Raw genomic sequence first — 6,344 nt, 5'->3', positions numbered from 1 at the left:
TTCTGTTTTGTAAGTAATTTGTTTAGATACATTGGTAGTAAAATAGAGAGCCTGTAATTGTATTATTTTTAATTTTTAATTTAATTTAGGGATTGTAAATTATGTCCATTTCATCTTTTCTTTTATGTACTCCGAGAACGTATGCACCAAGACAAATTCCTTGTGTGTCCAATCACACTTGGCCAATAAAGAATTCTATCTATCTAAAAAGAAGTTACTGCTTTGTATGTGTATTGCATTGTGTTATGAGAACTAGCCATTCCAACAAGTAACTGAGACAAACATTCTTGCCATTTGGGGAAGACCCTAAGGCTTAATGTGTATACCCACAATAAAAATGCTAGTTAAACAATAACTAATATGCTAACATTTCTGAGTTTGGAAATGTATTACTTTTTGTACTATTCAGCAGCAGCCAATGACCAAGCAGGAAAGATTTTCCTCACACAATGGAAAGTGCTTCATTTATTCGTCTTTTTCCAGTTTATTTTAATTTATCATATACAGATCGCCCTCGACTTACAACAGTTCGTTTAGTGCCCAAAGTTACAACGGCACTGAAAAAATTGACTTACAACCATTTTTCACACTTACGACCATTGCAGCATCCTCATGGTCACATGATCAAAATTATCCATTGTCCAAGCATATCCATTGTAGATTTCATGTACCGAAATCAATAAGCCATAATAAAAATCAAGCAAAAATATATCTTGATTATTTGATTACAGCTACAGAATACAACTGGAATAAAATGGAGCTAACTCTAATATGGCTAATGTTTTGATGATGACCCAAACATTGCTATGATTAATGACACCCTTACCATTTCATCAATCAACCGATTGAAAAATTTAGCAGATCAATAATGTAGTTAACAATGGGGCAGCTCACTGGGATTTTCAAAGACAAGGGCTAGGGAACAGAGTTATTCAGCATAATGTCTAGAGTTTATGCTGTGTTTAGCATAATGGTGTGCTTATAAAATGAGCGTGAGCCACACATCTAACTTCAGGAGAAATAGGATGTGCTAGTTAGGATATTTGTTCCAGGCAAGTAATTGTATTGGAGATTCTTAAGAAGCCAGGTACTTTTTGTCTATTATTATATCTGCGGATGTGTCCAGATTTGAAACTCAGGGGCAGGGGTTGGAGAAGAAGTTAATTTCTTGATCCCCAATTCCTAGGTGAGAAGAAGAGTTATGGGCAGTGTTTTCAAGCTTTGGCCTCTTTTCGATTTTACAAGTATATTTTATCAGCAAATCCAAATTTAATTCCTTCTAGAAAATCTTCCAAAAATTGGGATGTGGTGGCTCAGTGGCTAGGATGCTGAGCTTCTCGATCGAAAGGTCGGCAGTTCAGCAGTTCGAATCCCTAGCACCGCGAAACGGAGTGAGCTCCTGTTACTTGTCCCAGCTTCTGCCAACCTAGTAGTTCACAAGCATGTAAAAAATGCAAGTAGAAAAATAGGGACCACTTTGGTGGGAAGGTAACAGTGTTCCATGTGCCTTTGGCGTTTAGTCATGCCGGCCACATGACCACAGAGATGTCTTCGGACAGCGCTGGCTCTTCGGCTTTGAAATGGAGATGAGCACTGCCTCCTAGAGTCAGGAACGACTAGCACATATGTGCGAGGGGAACCTTTACCTTTACCTTTAGAAAACGTTAGTACTGTCCAATCCATTTTACTGTTTGTATTTCAAGCTTTTTTTCTCTCCTTATATTAAAAAATAAAATAAAATAGAGACCTTCCCTTAATAGCATCCAAAAAGGGGAAAAAACAACAATAAGACTACATCTATGAAACATAATGTACTTGGCAAGGCCCTGACTGCTTGAAAGGATAGTTATAAAACAGAGAAGGAAAAGTCAGTTTCTAAATGAAAAACAGCCAAAATATCAGCTTGAAACATATGTTGGGTATACTGTCAGCGACAGAATTCTACATCTGTTACAGTGAGAAATATAATGAAGTCAGATTGTGGAACAATATTACTATCTTCCCCATTAATATTGGAGATGCTTGCAAAATTGTGATAATGGCTTTTCTGTTTTAGTGCCTGATTTGGAATGCTCTATCCAAAATAAATAAATAAATAAATCTCCAAGGGACAACCCAATTACTACAATGTTAGTGCTACTCGATAACGTACTGTATTTATTGTGATAAATGTTAATACATATATTTTGAGAATCTGTCTGCTGTCCATCCATCCATCCATCCATCCATCCATCCATCCATCCATCTTAATTTCTAAATATATTTACTAACATTTACCAAAATAAGTACTGTATCTATATATAAAAATTTATTTATTAACATTTACATAAATAGCAATAAAGTATTCATTCATTCTCCCTGTCTCTGTCTCTGTTTCTGTCTCTGTCTCTGTGCCTCTCTCTCACACACACAAACAAACACACAAGCATCTACCATTCTTATTTTTATTAGTTTATTTTAACTTAAGAGTGAGCTTCTGACTTAAACATTTCTCCTTAGTTGTCACGAGTATCCTCCAATGGAAAAGCCGGATACAACATGGTACACAATCTCATTGTTTCTCTACACTTTTATAGAAAATGAGGGGGGGGGGGAAGAGGCTTTCATTAGGGGTATTTTTAAAGTCTAGCCATTATGTTATTTTGCTTACAACAGCTTGAATTTAGCTGATCATTCCCATTTTCTCTAGGGGGAATTACAGAAGGCAATTTAAAAACTTGTGAAAATCAAGAAAACAGAGGCAAATTCAGTGGACCTTTAAATGCATAATGAAAGTTAACAGAGGCAGAAATTTCCCTTGAACATGTGGAGTTAATGATTTATTAGAAATCAGATGGCTGATATGCAGTGGTTTGTTTTTCAATAAGAAATTTCAATCCAGGCAAACCCCACCCCCCACCCCAAAATATGAAATAGAGTAAAATATTGTCTGATGGAGCTGTCAGGGTACAAAGGAAACTGGAGATTTGACTTTTGCTGCATGCTCCTGCTGAGGCCTTGTCCTCTGCCTGGAAACAGGGAGGCAACTGAGGCAATGATGAAATCCATTTTTTTTTTACTACCGGTTCTGTGGGCGTGGCTTGGTGGGCATGGCAGGGGAAGGATACTGAGAAATCTCCATTCCCACCCCTCTCCAGGTGAAGGATACTGCAAAATCCCCATTCCCTCCCCACTCCTGGGGGAAGGATATTGCAAAATCTCCATTCCCACCCCACTCTGGGGCTAGACAGAAGTGGCATTTGCCAGTTCTCCGAACTACTCAAAATTTCCGCTACCGGTTCTCCAAACTGCTCAAAATTTCCGCTACCGGTTCTCCAAACTGCTCAAAATTTCCGCTACCAGTTCTCCAAACTGCTCAAAATTTCCGCTACCGGTTCTCCAGAACCTGTCAGAACCTGCTGGATTTCACCCCTGAACTGAGGCCTTGGATAAGATCTCTAATGAACAATTAATCAGTGCAATGGCTCAGAAGTTGTGGGTGCTCCGTCATTGGAGGTTTTTAAGAAGCCATTGGGCAGCCATTTGTCCAGAATGGTATTGAGCAGGGGGTTGGATTAGAGGACCTCCAAGGTCCCTTCCAACTCGGTTATTCTGTATTCTGTATGCGCCTGTGAGGCCTCTTTTGGCTTATTGTTCCTGGCACTCCCCATAGTTTACACAGGAGCTGAGAAAGCTCAAGAACGCTTCTGAAGAAAGACAAGGGACAAATCTGATCAAACAAGTCAGAGCCACTATCAAGGGCTACCTAGTAGTAGTAAGAGCAGTGAAACATCGATATATTTTTGCATTTGCAGACTATCATCCAGCAGCCCTGATGAGAGTTAGCCAGATCCTTGTTTTTAATTCCGTTTTAAATTATTTTTTAACTATGCCTTTTTTTTTGATACGGTTCTATGGTTCTAATCTGTAAACCACCCAGAATCACTTGGATAGTGAGATGAACGGTGTACATGTCTGATAAATAAAATAAAATATAAACAATATAATAAAGTAAAATATTAAAATAGAATAGAATAGAATCAGAGTAGAAAGGAAAAATAGGAAAAAGGAAAGGAATTTTTTTTACTGCTTTAATTAATTAATAATTAGTTAGTTCAACATGACATGTCCATCCTTAGACAGTAAAGAATTACAGAATTGAGAGACTTCCGGTGGCTCCGCAGACGTCGAGGACGGTCTCCATAGACCGCCAGCCACCCGATCTGTTAAAACCGCCCTGACAGCGCTAAACAGCTGTCCGGCGGTTTGAAAAAACTCTCCTTCGGGCAAAGAAGGAGAGAAGAGCCGGAGGGGGTGGGTAGAGCTCCCCGAAAGTCACTGGATTAATTCCAGGGACTCGGAGGGTGAGAGCTCCCCAGTTCACCCCTCCCATCGCTCCGGATCGCTGGTGCCTCTGTCTTCAGAGCAAGACGTCTGCGTCCAATTCTGCCGGCAAACAGTGAGTTTTAATGATTTTCAATAAGGCAGACAGAGCGGAAGCAAGAGTGCAAGCTTTTTAAGAGAAACAGAACTTAACTCCGTGAATACATTGTTGCAAACGGAGCTCTCTGGAGCTGGAGGCTGGGAGGAAGCCTTTGTTATGGGCGGAAGGGAAAGTGAAAGTTAAAAGGAAATTGCTTGTCAATAGCCCTCTGCCTGAAGAGAAAACTACTGGGTTTTGAGTATAGTTTGAAGAGAGGATTGTTTATTTTGGAAAAACTTTGGAATATACTTTCTAAGACTGTTTACAAGATTTTCTGGCTGTAAAAGGAAAACTTTTCTTTAAATAAAATGGCTGCTAAACAACTAAAGCCACCAACTTCTAAAGGGGGAGGAGGTTCCCCTGTAGTGACTCAAAAACAACAACTTCCGGCTGATACACAGTCACAAGACCTTAAAGAATTTATAATGGGTGCCCTGAATAATCAGACAGAAATGATGAAAGGATTTTCAGAGGAGTTAAAGAAACTTACAAGTGTGGTGGAGGAGAAACATGATGAAATAAGAGATGACATTGTTTATGCAGTTTCAGGATTGGCTACTCACATGTTAAAGATTGAGGAGAGAGTGCGGGAAATTGATGATGCTAACTTGGAGATTGCAACTAAACTGGGAGAGGTTATGATACAGACAGAGAAAGTGGATGACGAGATGGTTATGTTACAGTACAGGTCAATGGAATTTGCCCTGAGGCTGAGAGGTTTGAAAGAAAAGAGTGGTGAAAATTTAAAAGATGTTTGCTCCAATGCTTTAGCAGAGCTGATTCCAGAAAGGCCAGAAGACGTGGCAATTCAAATGGACAAAATTTACAGGGTCAATTCCTGGCTGGCAAAACAAAAGCAGTTACCAAGAGATGTGGTGATCTATTTTACAACAAGGAGAGTTAGAAATGACATTTTGCAAGCGTCTTATAGAAATAAGATTAAAGTGGAAGGACAAGAGCTGGTGGTCCTGAAAGAGCTTCCTCCTAAAATGTTAAGAGATAGAAAGCAGTTTGGCTTTTTGGTGAATGAACTAAGAAACCAGCAAATTCAGTACAGATGGGATGTCCCATTTGGGATAATAGTGCCATACGCTGGGCAAAGACATCGTTTAAATACAGTTGGAAAAGCAAAAGATTTTTATGCCAATGTTTTAAAGGCTGGAAGGCCACCCTCACCCGGGGGTGCTAGAAAGCAATTGGAAATTACTCAACAAGAGAAAGATGGAGGGCAACCACAAACCTATGCTTAAGTATTAGCTGGAGGAGCTATTCTGGAAGAAGATCCATTACTGACTGGGGGTCCACCACCAACCTTGGAGTCATTAACGATGATTCAGTTGCCAAAAGATCAACGACTGACAAGGGCTACCTATAAACAACATATGGCACAACAGCCTCAAGATCCAACTCAACAAGCCCAAAAAACGCAAGCAGTGGGAGGAGCTAGGCCGAAGTCTAAAATGGCGGAGGAGGTTCAGCTGATGCTCTCAAAGCTTGGAACGCCCAGAGATGGCAAATAAATTTCTATCCTGGAATGTTAACAGTTTAAATTCTCCACAAAAAAGAAAGAAAATATTTCATTATTTGAAGCAATTTCAGAACGATGTTATTTGTTTGCAAGAAACGCATATTAAATCTTCAGATCAAAAGTACTTGATAAACTCGAAATTAGGTACACATTTTGTGGCATCAGCACCAGAAAAGAAAAACGGCCTAGTAATATATGTTAAAAGAGGCTTAGTGGCCAATTTAATTGAGGCTGATACTCAAGGTAGATATATCGCAATTGAATTAATAACACAGAGTGGGAAGCTGCTTGTAATCGGAGTATATGCACCTAATCAACAACAAGATAAATTTTACAAACTTTTACATACCAAAA

The sequence above is a fragment of the Pituophis catenifer genome, unplaced genomic scaffold (genome assembly GCF_029215685.1).
Source record: "Pituophis catenifer annectens isolate HBS135680 unplaced genomic scaffold, rPitCat1.0.hap2 SCAF_2, whole genome shotgun sequence".
NCBI classification, from domain to species: domain Eukaryota; kingdom Metazoa; phylum Chordata; class Lepidosauria; order Squamata; family Colubridae; genus Pituophis; species Pituophis catenifer.
Note: the sequence above shows the minus strand (reverse complement) of the source record.